This window comes from Triturus cristatus, chromosome 3_2 (genome assembly GCF_964204655.1).
Source record: "Triturus cristatus chromosome 3_2, aTriCri1.1, whole genome shotgun sequence".
NCBI classification, from domain to species: Eukaryota; Metazoa; Chordata; class Amphibia; order Caudata; family Salamandridae; genus Triturus; species Triturus cristatus.
Genome location: NC_140584.1, coordinates 731,653,686 through 731,667,546, shown reverse-complemented (window position 1 = coordinate 731,667,546; position 13,861 = coordinate 731,653,686).

Here is a 13,861-nt window from a genome sequence, read left to right as displayed (position 1 = left end):
GTATTGTCTGTGGGGCGGTAACGTTTCCGCCATCGTTTCGTTGAAGACATCTGCAAATTCTTCATATTCGTCGGGTAACAATACCGGATGTTCTGCAGCGGTAGCGATATGATGTCTTCCGGCCAACTTCATCGCCGGGTTGCTCTTTGCTTGCATGCATTTTTGTATGCAATAATCTGACGTAAAGGATAGGGTTTTCTCCACCCAATCCACCTGGGGATTGTGGCTTCTTAGCCAAGGTAATCACAGAATGACTTCATACTGGGGAGCCTGTATGACGTTGAATACTAGTCTTTCACTGTGGTCCTTGCCGTTTAGGACTTCCAATTCGTCAGTGTGGAATCGAATGGGACCAGCATCAAAACGCCTTCCATCCACAGCATACACCGCTTCCGGAACGTCTTTCTCCTGCAACTTGAGTCCCAAGGCCCTAGCTTGTTCAAGATCAATAAAACAGCCCGTTGCTCCAGAATCCAACATTGCTTGCACGGGGCACCATTCGTCCGGAGGCTTATGTCCAAGAAGAAATGGTCTGCTTTACAGAGAGGCCCATTGTCTAATGAAGGGATGTACATATGGCTTGAAGGGGTCCCTTCTCCTACCCTCATGCTCGGTCGTTTCCCACCGGTGGCGTGGATGTTACCGGCAACATCTTTCTAGGCTCTGCATGGGGATACTTTGGTCTCAGGGTGCACTCTCTGATAAAAGGTCCTTTCTTTCCACAATAAATGCACAGTCCTTTCTTTCTTCGGTAGTCTCTCTCCTCAGTTGTAAGCGCTGAACGCATGGCTCCTATCTCCATGGGTTCGGCCCTGGTGGCTTGTTGACTGTCTGCTTGACAGAGCGAGTCAAACCGAGCGTGCATACGCTCTCGTTTTTTATGCTCTCCCTTGCGTTCATTGAGTCGATGATCCAGCCTCAACACTAGACTTATCAAGTCTTCACACGATAGCGCGCTGCCATATGAATGTACACAACAAGATTTGTAACTGTCCAATGAAATCAGCAAGTTTTTCAATAAATCCAATAAAAATGTTTTTTTAAAAAGTCTTCACACGACACTGGCTGTGGGTCGATTTGCACCAAGATATCTTTCATCTCTTCTCTAAGCCCTTGATGGAAGATAGCTGCCTGTTTAGCCTCGGGCCACTCTGTTTCCGTAATAAGCCTGCGAAAATCGTTAAGATATGTGATGAGATCCCGGTTTCCTTGCTTTAACTCTAGTAAATCCCGGTCTGCAGAGAGCGTAGCCGATCTGCGGTTGAAAGTCTTTTCGAATTCTTTAATAAAGGAATCCCAGTCGTATAATAAAGGGTCGTCTCTTTTTACTAGATGCACCGTTCATTGTGCCGCGTCCCCAGCCAAGTATGATATTAAGAACGCAACTCTAGCGTGGTTAGTTGTGAACGCCTTTATCTTGCAAGAGAAGTGAAGCATCACCTGCGTATGGAATACCTGCACCTTACTACTCTCCCCATGGAATCTCTCTGGAGTGGCCAGCAGTATGGGTGTAGGTATTTCCACTACCATAGGTGCTATGTGGGTTAACTTGCTACGCCTGCGTTAAAAAGGTTCGTTTGTATTCTATCCACGGCTGCTTGTAAGGTTGCGGTTTCTGCTCTGGAGGCCGTGAGTTCTGTCTGTACTAAGGCCAGCGCTGCGATAACATCTTCTAAAGTGGCCATATTAAACTTACGACTGTGAGGATGTTAATACTTGGGCCGTTTACTCTGTCGCAGCCTTGAATCCTCAGGGTCGTTTGTTGTTCTTTATGGTCGACCTCTCGATACCACCACGGTCTGGTTTTGTAGTACAGACGCAATCGAGTGATCAAGCGGGGGAAGGGAAGGATGGGAACAGCGGGGAGGGAGACCTGCAACAAGAATAAAAACCAGGTAATGCAAAATAGATACATACATACATACACTGTAAAGCCTACAGGTACCTTTGGTTTGTCTATATAACTGTAAAGCAAAATGACTCCATATCCTAGTCAGCTTATATTAGTAAACGAGGCTCCATACACATATAAGGATGAAACAATACATTAAAACGTATATGCACACTGAATCACATACCCCTCCCTTTGTTCCAGTGATACAACCTACCCAAGGATATGCCGAGTGGGTGTGAACAGAGGTGCAGTGCTGACTTGGTGTGAGAAGTTGGCCTGGTATATGCTGTTCACTAGTTAAAGTGGACACCTTGCACCAGTACAATTCGACTCTTATGGTAGTAGGTTTAAGACAACCTTTTAAAGAAAGCTATCCTAGTGGTAGCTGTGGAGAGCAGCCTTCAGGCTAAGTCTTTAGAGGAATGTAAAGCAGTTTGTTTTACTTTATAATCTCTTGAATCACTAAATGAAAGGACACTACACAGCTATATATATCAAATATATATCTATTTATTACTAACAACTCTCTGCTAATCTCTTTATGCGATTAGAAGTCAGGAACATATGCATAAATCAACGTTTCACAATAAATTAAGCACAAATATGGCTGGGGCCCTAGGGGCGTACCAGACCATATACTAAAAAAGAGACTTAGAGATAACGACTTGCAAGGGGACAAGGCCTAGGGCCTTCAGAAACGCTGGGGCCTCACGAAACCACCCAAGGCAGGTAAGTAAAGGACCCACGGGGGACGCCTGCAGTGTGAGAACACAGCCGCGAATCCATATTGACTTCACTGGAGCAAGTCGAGATTGGAAATTAAGAGTTTTAGGATACTTCGGGAGAGTCTACAAGCAAGTCACTTACAGGGTAAGTAGTTCTAGAGCCAACACCCACAGGAGCACCGTAGTGCTGGAGTTACCTCACCCAGGGAAGCCGGGTGCATAGGTGTCTTTTGGTGTCGGGTCGCGGCGTCGTTTTCAATGGGAACCAAAGAAGACTTGCTGCTTGTGAAGACAGGAGAAGTGTCCGGTGGAATCCCAGGCTGGATTCAGAAGAAGGAAGACCTGAAAGCAGAGGGGACAGTGTTCAAAGTCACTTGGCAGTGACCCAGGGCAAGGAAGATGGATGCCCACAGTCGTCGGGTGATTTCAGGTGATCCTCGGGTCGGGATGGGGTAGGCCTCTGATCTTTGGAGGGATTTCTGCTGGAGGCTTGGACCACACGTGGTCCAATGCACAAGTTCGTAGAACATTGTGAATAGGTTGCACTCGAAAATAGTGCACGGTACGCAGGGATTGCAGTTCCTCGTCACTCGTGGGGTCCACTTGCCTCAGCGTCGTTGGGGACTCATGATGGTCTTGGAGAAGTCAGGAAATCCTCTTCCTGGGATGCAGGGACTTCGGACTCCGGTGGGAGCGGGAAAGTTTGCGACCGTTGATTGCAAGATTGGGTGCCTGCCAAGCAGGGGAGTCACTCCTTGACTCCAAGGGAGATTCTTCCATCTTCCAGAGGTAGTGGAACATCGAAGGTCCAGGATTCGTCTTCAGAGCGCCATCCAGGGGTATCTAGTTTGCAAGGGCAAGGGTTCCCTAACTTATACTGAAAGGAAGGGAGGGACTAGCTCTATGATCCCACCTATGGGAGGGTCAGGGAAGTGGGTGGCTACACCTACTTCCCTTTGTCCAGTTTCGTGCCAGAGCAGGGGCAGGTAGCCCCTGAGCCGGTTTGAACTGGTGTATGCACAGAGGAGCCTACTGCTCCCCCAGTGCAGGACTTCAAAGCACTCTAGAAGTGCACCCACCCAGCCCCAATACACTAAACCCTGTCTGGGATTGTTGGGCCTCCTCCACTGCGAGTTTCGGTCATCAGAAGAGGGCAGCCCAGTGTCTGTGACTGGTGGCATCCATTTTGTGATGCCAGTGCTCTTCAGGATTCTACCGCGTTTCCAAAGTAGGTACATGTCTATCCCTCTAGAAGGGTGGGATCATACTCCCACACCAGTTACTGGTGTGGGGGTATGATTCCAAAGCGTTTGACACCAAACACAACATGTTTTGATGCAGCCATTCCAAAGTTAGCATTTACCGCGAGGTTATAATGCACTTAAGAGTATATGGTTTGACCGCATTCACAAACAGCCCCAGAGAATGGACTCTGAGAGCTGCAGAGGGGCCCTGCTCAGGCAGAGGCACCCCCTCACATGGAAACCAAGCACCCTGCCCTTAGGATTGATAGGGCCTGCCTTAGGGGTGACTGATAGGTTTAGATGTATGTGCAGGAGAGATATAGTGAACCTATATCTCAGTGAGGAGTGCTAGCACCACCTCACCCAGGCTGCAGTAGCAGGCCTGTGGTGTCAGATTTAGTCTGCTTCCCAGGGGTGGCATAATACATGCTTCAGCCCCTGGTAGGCCTGTGAAGGACCTATGCCCTTGGTACCTAAGGTACCATATACTAGGGACTCATAAGGCACCACAGTATCCAATCACTAGTGCACCTCATATGCACTCCAGGTTGTTTAGAGAGAACAGAGAGGCTGGGGCCCTGATTAGCAGGGTCCCAGCCAGACTATAGCCAGAAACCAGTGTAAACATCAGAAAAAAAGTGGGGGCAACATAAGAGGCAGATCTACTCTCCTACACAACCCCCGCCCAAATGCAGGGACACTAAACTAACCTTGACCAGTTGAGTCTCCGTGTTCTAATTGGAAATATCTTGAGAGTCCATCTGCATTGGCATGTTGGGTCCCAGGTCTATGTTCCTCTGTATAGTCCATCCCCTGTAGGGAAATGGACCATCTTAAAAGTTTTGGGTTTTCACCTTTCATCTGTTTAAGCCATAGGAGGGGCTTGTGGTCAGTCTGACCTATGAAGTGAGTGCCAAACAAGTATGGCCTCAGCTTCTTCAGGGCCCACACCACAGCAAAGGCCTCCCTCTCTATAGCTGACCAACGTTTCTCTCTAGGGGTCAGCCTTCTGCTAATGAAAGCTACTGGCTGGTCTTGACCTTCATCATTCAGTTGAGACAGTACAGCTCCAACACCCAGCTCAGAAGCATCTGTTTGGACAATGAACTTTTTGGTGTAGTCTGGACTCTGTAAGATGGGAGCAGTGCACATGGCCTGCTTTAGGTCTTCAAATGCCTTCTGACAGCTAGCTGTCCACTGAACCTCTTTTGCCATTTTCTTTGAGGTAAGATCATTCAAGGGGGTCACTATAGATCCATATCCCTTTACAAACCTCCTCTAATACCCAGTCAGGCCTAAAAAGGCTCTCACCTGTGTCTGGGTGGTTGGAGCAACCCATTCCATTATGGTTTGGATTTTGCTCTGCAAAGGCTGAATCTGACCCCCACCTACAAGGTGGCCCAGGTACACAACCTGACTCTGCCCTATCTGGCACTTAGCGGCCTTGATAGTGAGGCCTGCTTTCTGCAGGGCCTCCAAAACATTTCTGAGGTGGATCAGGTGATCCTGCCAGGAGGAACTAAAGACAGCAATATCATCTAGATAAGCTGAGCAATAAGTTTCCATCCCTGCCAGAACTTTGTTCACCGACCTCTGAAAAGTGGCAGGCGCATTTTTCAATCCACTAGGGGTTGAAAATGCTGTTTTGGCTGTTGCATCATCAGCTAACCTGATCTGCCAGTAGCCAGCTGTTAGGTCAAATGTACTCAGATACTTGGCTGAGGCCAAAGTATCAATCAGCTCATCTGCCCTTGGTATGGGATAGGCATCAGTCCTGGTGACTGCATTGAGGCCTCTGTAATATACACAAAACATCATTTCTTTCTTACCACCCTGGGTATGAGGCTTGGGCACTAGGACTACTGGGCTAGCCCAGGGGCTATCTGAAGGCTCAATTACACCTAATTCCAACATTTTCTGCACTTCAGTCCTGATACAGTACCTGACATGGTCAGGTTGCCTGTAGATTTTACTCTTGACAGGCAGACTGTCTCCAGTGTCCACCTCATGGGTGCACCAGGTAGTCTGACTAGGGGTCAGGCTAAACATATGTCTGTACTGTTGCATAACTTGTCTGCATTCAGTTTGCTGATGGTCAGTGAGGCTGCTTGCCAAAGCAACACCATCTACTGACCCAGCATCAGGGTTCTGTGAGAGCAGGTCAGGGAGAGGGTCACTCTCCTCCTCCTGTTCCTCATCAGTTGCCATGAGCAAGCCCATGTCAGCCCTGTCAACATATGGTTTCAATCTGTTGACATGGAGCACCCTCAGGGGGCTCCTGGGAGTTCCAAGATTCACCAGATAGGTGAATTCTCCCTTTTGCTCAACAATGGTATGGGGGGCACTCCATTTGTCTTGGAGGGCTGCTGGGGCCACAGGCTCCAACACCCACACTTTCTGTCCTGGCTGGTACACAGTCAGCACAGCCTTTTGATCATGCCAAGTTTTTTGTAATTCTTGGCTGGCCTCCAGGGTTTTGGTTGCCTTCTTCATGTATCCGGCCATCCTGGAGCGGAGACCAAGTACATAGTCCATCACATCCTGTTTGGGGGGTTTAAGAGGTAACTCCCAGCCCTCTTTTACCAAACATAATGGACCTCTTACAGGGTGTCCAAACAGAAGCTCAAATGGGCTGTAGCCAACCCCCTTCTGTGGAACCTCTCTGTATGAAAACAAAAGGCAGGGAAGAAGAAGTTCCCATTTTCGCCTAAGCTTCTCTGGGAGTCCTTTAATCATTCCCTTACGGGTTTTGTTGAAACGTTCAACCAACCCATTGCATTGTGGGTGATAGGGGGTGGTGAACTTATAAGTTACACCACACTCCTTCCACATTGCTTTCAAATATCCTGACATGAAGTTTGTATCTCTGTCAGAGATGAACTCCTTTGGGAAACCCACTCTGGAGAAAACTCCAATGAGGGCTCTTGCCACCACAGTGGCTGTGGTGGTCCTCAGGGGAATTGCCTCTGGGTACCTGGTGGCATGATCCACTACCACCAGGATACATCTGTGCCCAGATGCAGTTGGAGGGTCAAGGGGACCAACAATGTCAATCCCCACCCTTTCAAAGTGTACCCCACCACAGGTAGTGGTATCAGGGGGCCTTTGTTGTGCCACCTGACTTGCCACTGGCTTGACAAGTGACACAGGAGCGACAAAACTCCTTGGTGTCTTCTGACATATGTGGCCAATGAAAATGTGGAACAAGCCTGTCCCAGGTCTTGTTTTGGCCCAAATGACCTGCCAAAGGGATATCATGTGCTAGGGTCAAGAGGAACGCCCTAAACGTCTGAGGTATTACCAACCTCCTGGTGGCTCCAGGGGTTGGATCTCTACCCTCAGAATATAGGAGTCCCTCGTCCCAATAATCTTTATTGGACCCACTAGAACTCCCAGCAGCCTCAGCAGCAGCCTGCTGTCTGAGGGGTTCAAGAGAAGGGCAGCACTGTTGCTCCTTACTCAGATCTTCCCTAGAAGGGCCCCCTGCCCCCAAGAACTGAGCCTGATCAGGCTCAAGTCCCTCTGGGGCAGTTCCTTCTTCAGGATCTGCTTCTCCTCCCTCAAGAGGTGAATCTCTGATCTGAGACAGAGGGGAAGGCACTGCCTTAACCCTACTGCTCCTCTTCTTGGGAAGCACCTGGTTCATGGTTTCAGGATCCAGAGCTTGTTCAGTGTTATGCATTTTGGCCTGTGACCTGGTCACAGCAAATACCTCTGCAGGGATGCCCAACATCTCAGCATGAGTCCATAACTCTGCTTCAGACCAGGCTGAAGTCTCTAGATCATTGCCCAATAGACATTCTACAGGGAGGTCTGCACTGGCTACAACCTTCTTAAGGCCAGTTACCCCTCCCCAGGAGAAATTCACAACTGCCAGACTATGGTTGGTCCTGATGTTGCTTGCATTGGTCACCTGGTACATTTCGCCCAGGATGATCTGTCCAGGGTCCACAAGATCCTCTGCCATCATGGTGACACTAGCACCTGTGTCCCTAAATGCCAAAGCTTGTTTGCCATTTATTACAGGCTGCTGTTTGTATTTGCCCATGTTACTGAGGCTCACTAGGAAGGACATATCAATGTCTCCATCACAAACCAGCAATGCCTGAGTGGGCACTCTGACTAGGCCAGAGTCCACTTCAGAACCCAGGGTCAACCCTACTACACCCTTATTCTGTGTACCACCTCCATCAGTAGCTGAACTAGGGGAACAGTTGCCTTAGGGGCAGGAGTGGTGGTGGTTTTGTCTTTGGACTTGTTACAATGAGAAGTCCAGTGCCCTTTCTGTTTACAGAATTTGCACCAGGGCTTCTTTTGGCCTTTTCCCTTGTTGGATGGTGCCTCCCCACCAGATGCAGATTTGTGGGGCCCTTGTGAAGACTTCTGGTCTTTTGACTTATCCCCACCTTTCTCAGAGCCCTTAGAATCCTGCTTCTTTGTGTCACCCCCTTGGTTCTGGGTTTTCTGCCTCACCCTGGTTCTGACCCATTTGTCTGCCTTCTTTCCCAATTCTTGGGGAGAGGTCAGATCTGAGTCCACCAGGTATTGATTCAACAACTGGTTCTGGCAATTATTAAGGATCTGTTCTCTCATCAGATTATACAATCCCTTGAAATCACTAACCCTACTGCCAACCAGGCAACCCTCCAGAGCCTTGGTTGCACAATCTACAAAGTCAGTCCAGTCCTGAGTTTGTGCCTTTTGGGTGTCTCTGAACTTCAACCTGTACTGCTCAGTGGTTAAGCCAAACCCATCTATCAGTGCACTCTTCAGGACTTCATAGTCATCAGCATCCTCTTCTCTAACAGTGAGGAGCTTGTCTCTACCTTTATCTGGAAAGGAGAGCCACACAATTGCCGCCCACTGCTTTTGGGGGCCTGTTGTACTCTGCAGGCCCTTTCCATAGCAGTTATACACTTGTGGATATCATCCCCACTCTGGTAGGGAGGAACAACCTTGCTCAGGTTCCTATGGTCTGGAATATATTCTCTGCTTCTAGGGACACTGTTGCTGCCACCAGGGGGTTCTAACCCCTCTCTTCTAGAAGCTCTCTGGAGCTCAAAGGCTTCTCTATCTAATGCCAACTGCTTGGTTTTGAGGGCAAATCTTGCTTCCTCATACTGCAGCAGTTTGTACATTCTGTCAGAGGAGGTCTCCCTTCTAGGAAAGTAGGAGCTCCTCTGGTGGACAGATTCTCTGCCAGAGTGATAGGAGTGGTCAGACTCCCTAGAAAGGGACCTAGACCTTTCCTCCACTCTGTCAGTTCTCTTAGGGAGAATTCCTCTGTCCTTTTCAGACCCTTGTGGATCTGGCCCTTCCACCACAGAGTCCTGGTCATCCTGATTTTCATCATCTGACCCAGACACTGTAATTGACCCACCCCCTGATCAGACCCATTAGCTCCTAGAGCTAATCAAAGATCATCTGCTGTCAGCAGATCTATCAGGTGTAGTGTGGAGGGACTCTGTCCTATCTTCAGGTGCCTTGCAGCACACATGGCTTTCAAGTCAAAGAAAGTCATGTCCTTATACTGAGGCTGGGTGGACCCACTGGTTCCAACCCTTAAGGACATTCTAGTGTTGTGCAGTGTTGTACTACCTATACTAGTTTGTGGCCTACTGATCCTAGCTTGAGCTGTAGAAAGGGTGTGCTGTCCCTTGACATACAGCTCTAAGTTCAGTAGAACTTATTTGTACTAAGCTTGACTTTATATGTACCTTGAGTACCTATAGTGGTTTTCAGTTAGTAATTCAAATAGAGATTTTCTGGTAAAACAATGGCAAGCTGGAATCCCCCAAGCTGCCCACCAATGTGAGAAGTTGGCCTGGTATATGCTGTTCACTAGTTAAAGTGGACACCTTGCACCAGTACAATTCAACTCTTAAGACAACCTTTTAAAGAAAGCTATCCTAGTGGTAGCTGTGGAGAGCAGCCTTCAGGCTAAGTCTTTAGAGGAGTGTAAAGCAGCTTGTTTTACCTTATAATCTCTTGAATCACTAAATGAAAGGACAACACACAGGTATATATATCACATATATATGTATTTATTACTACCAACTCTCTGCTAATCTCTTTATGAGATTAGAAGTCAGGAACATATGCATAAATCAACGTTTCACAACAAATTACGCACAAATATGGCTGGGACCCTAGGGGTGTACCAGACCATATACTTAAGAAGAGACTTAGAGATAACGACTTGCAAGGGGACAAGGCCTAGGGCCTTCAGAAGCGCTGGGGCCTCACGAAACCACCCAAGGCAGGTAAGTAAAGGACCCACGGAGACGCCTGCAGTGTGAGAACACAGCAGCGAATCCCTATTGACTTCACTGGAGCAAGTCGAGATTGGAAATTAAGAGTTTTAGGATACATTGGGAGAGTCTACAAGCAAGTCACTTACAGGGTAAGTAGTTCTAGAGCCAACACCCACAGGAGCACCGTAGTGCTGGAGTTACCTCACCCAGGGAAGCCGGGTGCATAGGTGTCTTTTGGTGTCGGGTTGCGGCGTCGTTTTCAATGGGAGCCAAAGAAAACTTTCTGCTTGTGAAGACAGGAGAAGTGTCCGGTGGAATTCAAGGCTGGATTCAGAAGAAGGAAGACCTGAAAGCAGAGGGGACAGTGTTCAAAGTCACTTGGCAGTGACCCGGGGCAAGGAAGATGGATGCTCACAGTCGTCGGGTGATTTCAGGTGATCCACGGGTGTCCTGACTCTTCAGCCATGAGGTCCAGGAGACGTCGATGACAAACAGGTGCTGGATTGAGCGTGACCCACGAAGTCTGCAGCTTACTGCGGTGTCGGTGACCAGATTGGAGCCAACAAGCCTTGGTAACAGCAAGTCTCGTGGAAAGGATTAAAAGTCAGCAGTGCAGACCAGCAAGATCTGAGGGACTCACCCAGCAAGAGTAAGTCAGGGCAGGCCTGGAGCAACCAAGGGAGCCCCTTGGAACTGTAGAAAAGTCTTCTGGGGACCCACAAGCCAACCAGCAAGGGATCACGAAGATGCCTCAGGAGGATTCACTCAACAGGGGCCCACGATCACTCGGGACAGGGTAGGCCTCTGATCTTCGAAGGGATTCCTGCTGGTGGCTTGGACCATATGTGGTCCAATGTACAAGTTTGTAGAATGTCGTGAAGGGGTTGCACTCGAAAATAGTGCATGGTAACCAGGGATTGTGGTTCCTCATCACTCGTGGGGTCCACTTGTCTCAGCATCACTGGGGACTCACGATGGCCTTTGAGAAGTCAGGAAATTCTCTTCCTGGGATGCAGGGACTTCGGACTCCGGCGGGAGCAGGAAAGTTTGCGACCATTGATTGCAAGATTGGGTGCCTGCCAAGCAGGGGAGTCACTCCTTGACTCCAAGAGAGATTCTTCCGTCTTCCAGAGGTAGTGGAACGTCAAAGGTCCAGAATTCATCTTCAGAGTGTTGTCCAGGGGTATCTAGTTTGCAAGGGCAAGGGTTCCCTAACTTATACTGAAAGGAAGGGAGGGACTAGCTCTATGACCCCACCTATGGGAGGGTCAGGGGAGTGGGTGGCTACACCCACTTCCCTTTGTCCAGTTTCGCACCAGAGCAGTGGCAGGTAGCCCCTGAGTCGGTTTGAACTGGTGTATGCACAGAGGAGCCTACTGCTCCCCCAGTGCAGGACTTCAAAGCACTCTAGGAGTGCACCCACCCAGCCCCAATACACTAAACCCTGTCTGGGAGGTGGTCACATCTCCCTGTGACAGGATACCTATTGTTGGGCCTCCTCCACTGCGAGTTTCGGTCATCAGCAGGAGGGCAGCCCAGTGTCTGTGACTGGTGGCATCCATTTTGTGATGCCAGGGCTCTTCAGGATTCTACCGCGTTTCCACAGTAGGTACATGTCTATCCCTCTAGAAGGGTGGGATCATACTCCCACACCAGTTACTGGTGTGGAGGTATGATTCCAAAGGGTTTGACACCAAACACAACATGTTTTGATGCAGCCATTCCAAAGTTAGCATTTACCGCGAGGTTATAATGCACTTAAGAGTATAATGTTTGACCGCATTCACAAACAGCCACAGAGAATGGACTCTGAGAGCTGCAGAGGCACCCCCTCACATGGAAACCAAGCACCCTGCCCTTAGGTTTGATAGGGTTCAGCCAACGGTGCAAGCTAAACCACTACAAGGTATCCTCGGGAGTTTGCCACTTCCACTGAGCGCATCAAGAAATAATCAACAAAGGGAATGTGGTGCAAGATGCACCCTTACCAGACCTTCAAGAGCTCCAGGCGTCTCAGCGGCAAAAGTAAACTGTACCCGCTGCTTCACCGGAAGATATGAAATACTCTCCTTCCATGCACGGGATGACGTCAGTAACGTGGTGCCCCGTTGAGTCATAGGAAATGGAGTTTCATTAACGTCCGTGGCATTTTGCTGTGTACACAAGCCTCGTCAGTGTTCTCCGGCTATCTCTCTGGTGAGACCTGACACCCTGAGTGCATGTCACCCCTCTGTGCAAGCACATCACTCTGACAAGTGAAAGTCCAACATGTAGTGCTAACAATCTCATTATTTGGAAATAGAAGGTGGGTGTGTCACCCCTATACAGAGACGCTGTTTGGGTATCACATATTCGAAATGCCATTTCTGTGTGTCAAGGACAGTATGGAATCTCACACATCAGCATTTCACATATGTGCCATATGCTACTGGAGGTGGGGTGCGGAGGTTCTCCATGAACCGTTGGAGTTCATCTGGGTCGATGTCCTGGGTGTCGTCTCCATCATCACTGACGTGATGTAGGGTATGCTCTGCAGGAGGTGTTGATTGTCCCCCTGCAATGTTAAGGGAAGATGCAGGTTCACAGTGTATTCCATGTATGTTTACGCATTGGTGAATTTTACAAACAGACTGCATGACAACGTACATTGTGACAGTTTGTGAGGAGATGCCTAGTTGATGCGGGAGAGTGGACATTTGTACTACATCACGGATGTGAGGTTGTACTCGTACATTGTCATCTCACAGTTTTTTTTTCTGCTTTTATGGAGCATTTTCCTGCATGATGCATGGGAATTGCAGGCCTGCCGCTGCTTATCGCTGATTTTGTAATCGCGATTGGCCACATCACAGCTTTTTTCGGGTTCGTGTTTTGCATTTTTTGGGCACCGCGTTAATTTTACCAAGGTCATTTGACACGTTATCGTGAGACTATCGCATGGTGCCGCCGGGTTGAGAATACAACGTTAACACAGTGTTATTTTGTCACGATAGACTGCGATGTGCAAAGTTGGTGTTGAGCAAATTTTGCGATAGTTACCACGCGTTCTTAAAAATATCCCTCTAAATGTACTGCAGGTGGTGTCTTGGACTGTGCTCTGGAGGGTGGAACAGGGCCTGCTAAAATATTCAATACTAAACTAAAGGACAGACTCTGAAAACACTTCTCCTCCAGGAGACAGTCTGTGGCCTCTCGTGGGTCTCACTTGCCAGTGCCTGTCTAGAGCCCACCTAGAGTATGGGGTGTGCTTGCAAAGTATGCACATCAGTGGGTACGCCACTCAACAGCATCAAAAATGTCTGTCTCCCCGGGCAATGCTCTAAGTCAGGGAAGTAGCAAGAAAACTAAAATACCCCCACTTTGAACCAAATCCAGAATTACATTGGCTAACACAGTATGAGTGAGTGAGTTGAGCATCACACTCATTCTATTGCCTCCCTGAGGAAATCCTGAAAACATTGCGGCCAAATTGTGCCTTTTATTCCTGCCTTTTCAGTGAATTTGATCATCCATCCTTCTCTCCATCTCTCCATCCTGCTCTCATCCATCCTCCCGTCTCTTCATTCATTCAACCTTCTCCCATTCATCTCTAATATTTGCTTCTCTCTATCATTCGTTCATCTTTCTCCCATTCATCCATCCTTTCCTCAATTCATCCATCCCTTCCTTTCACTCTTGTTGCAGTTGTCCCCCACCCCACAGCTCCATTATCCTATTCTCTTGCAGTGATATTTATACCCTTAT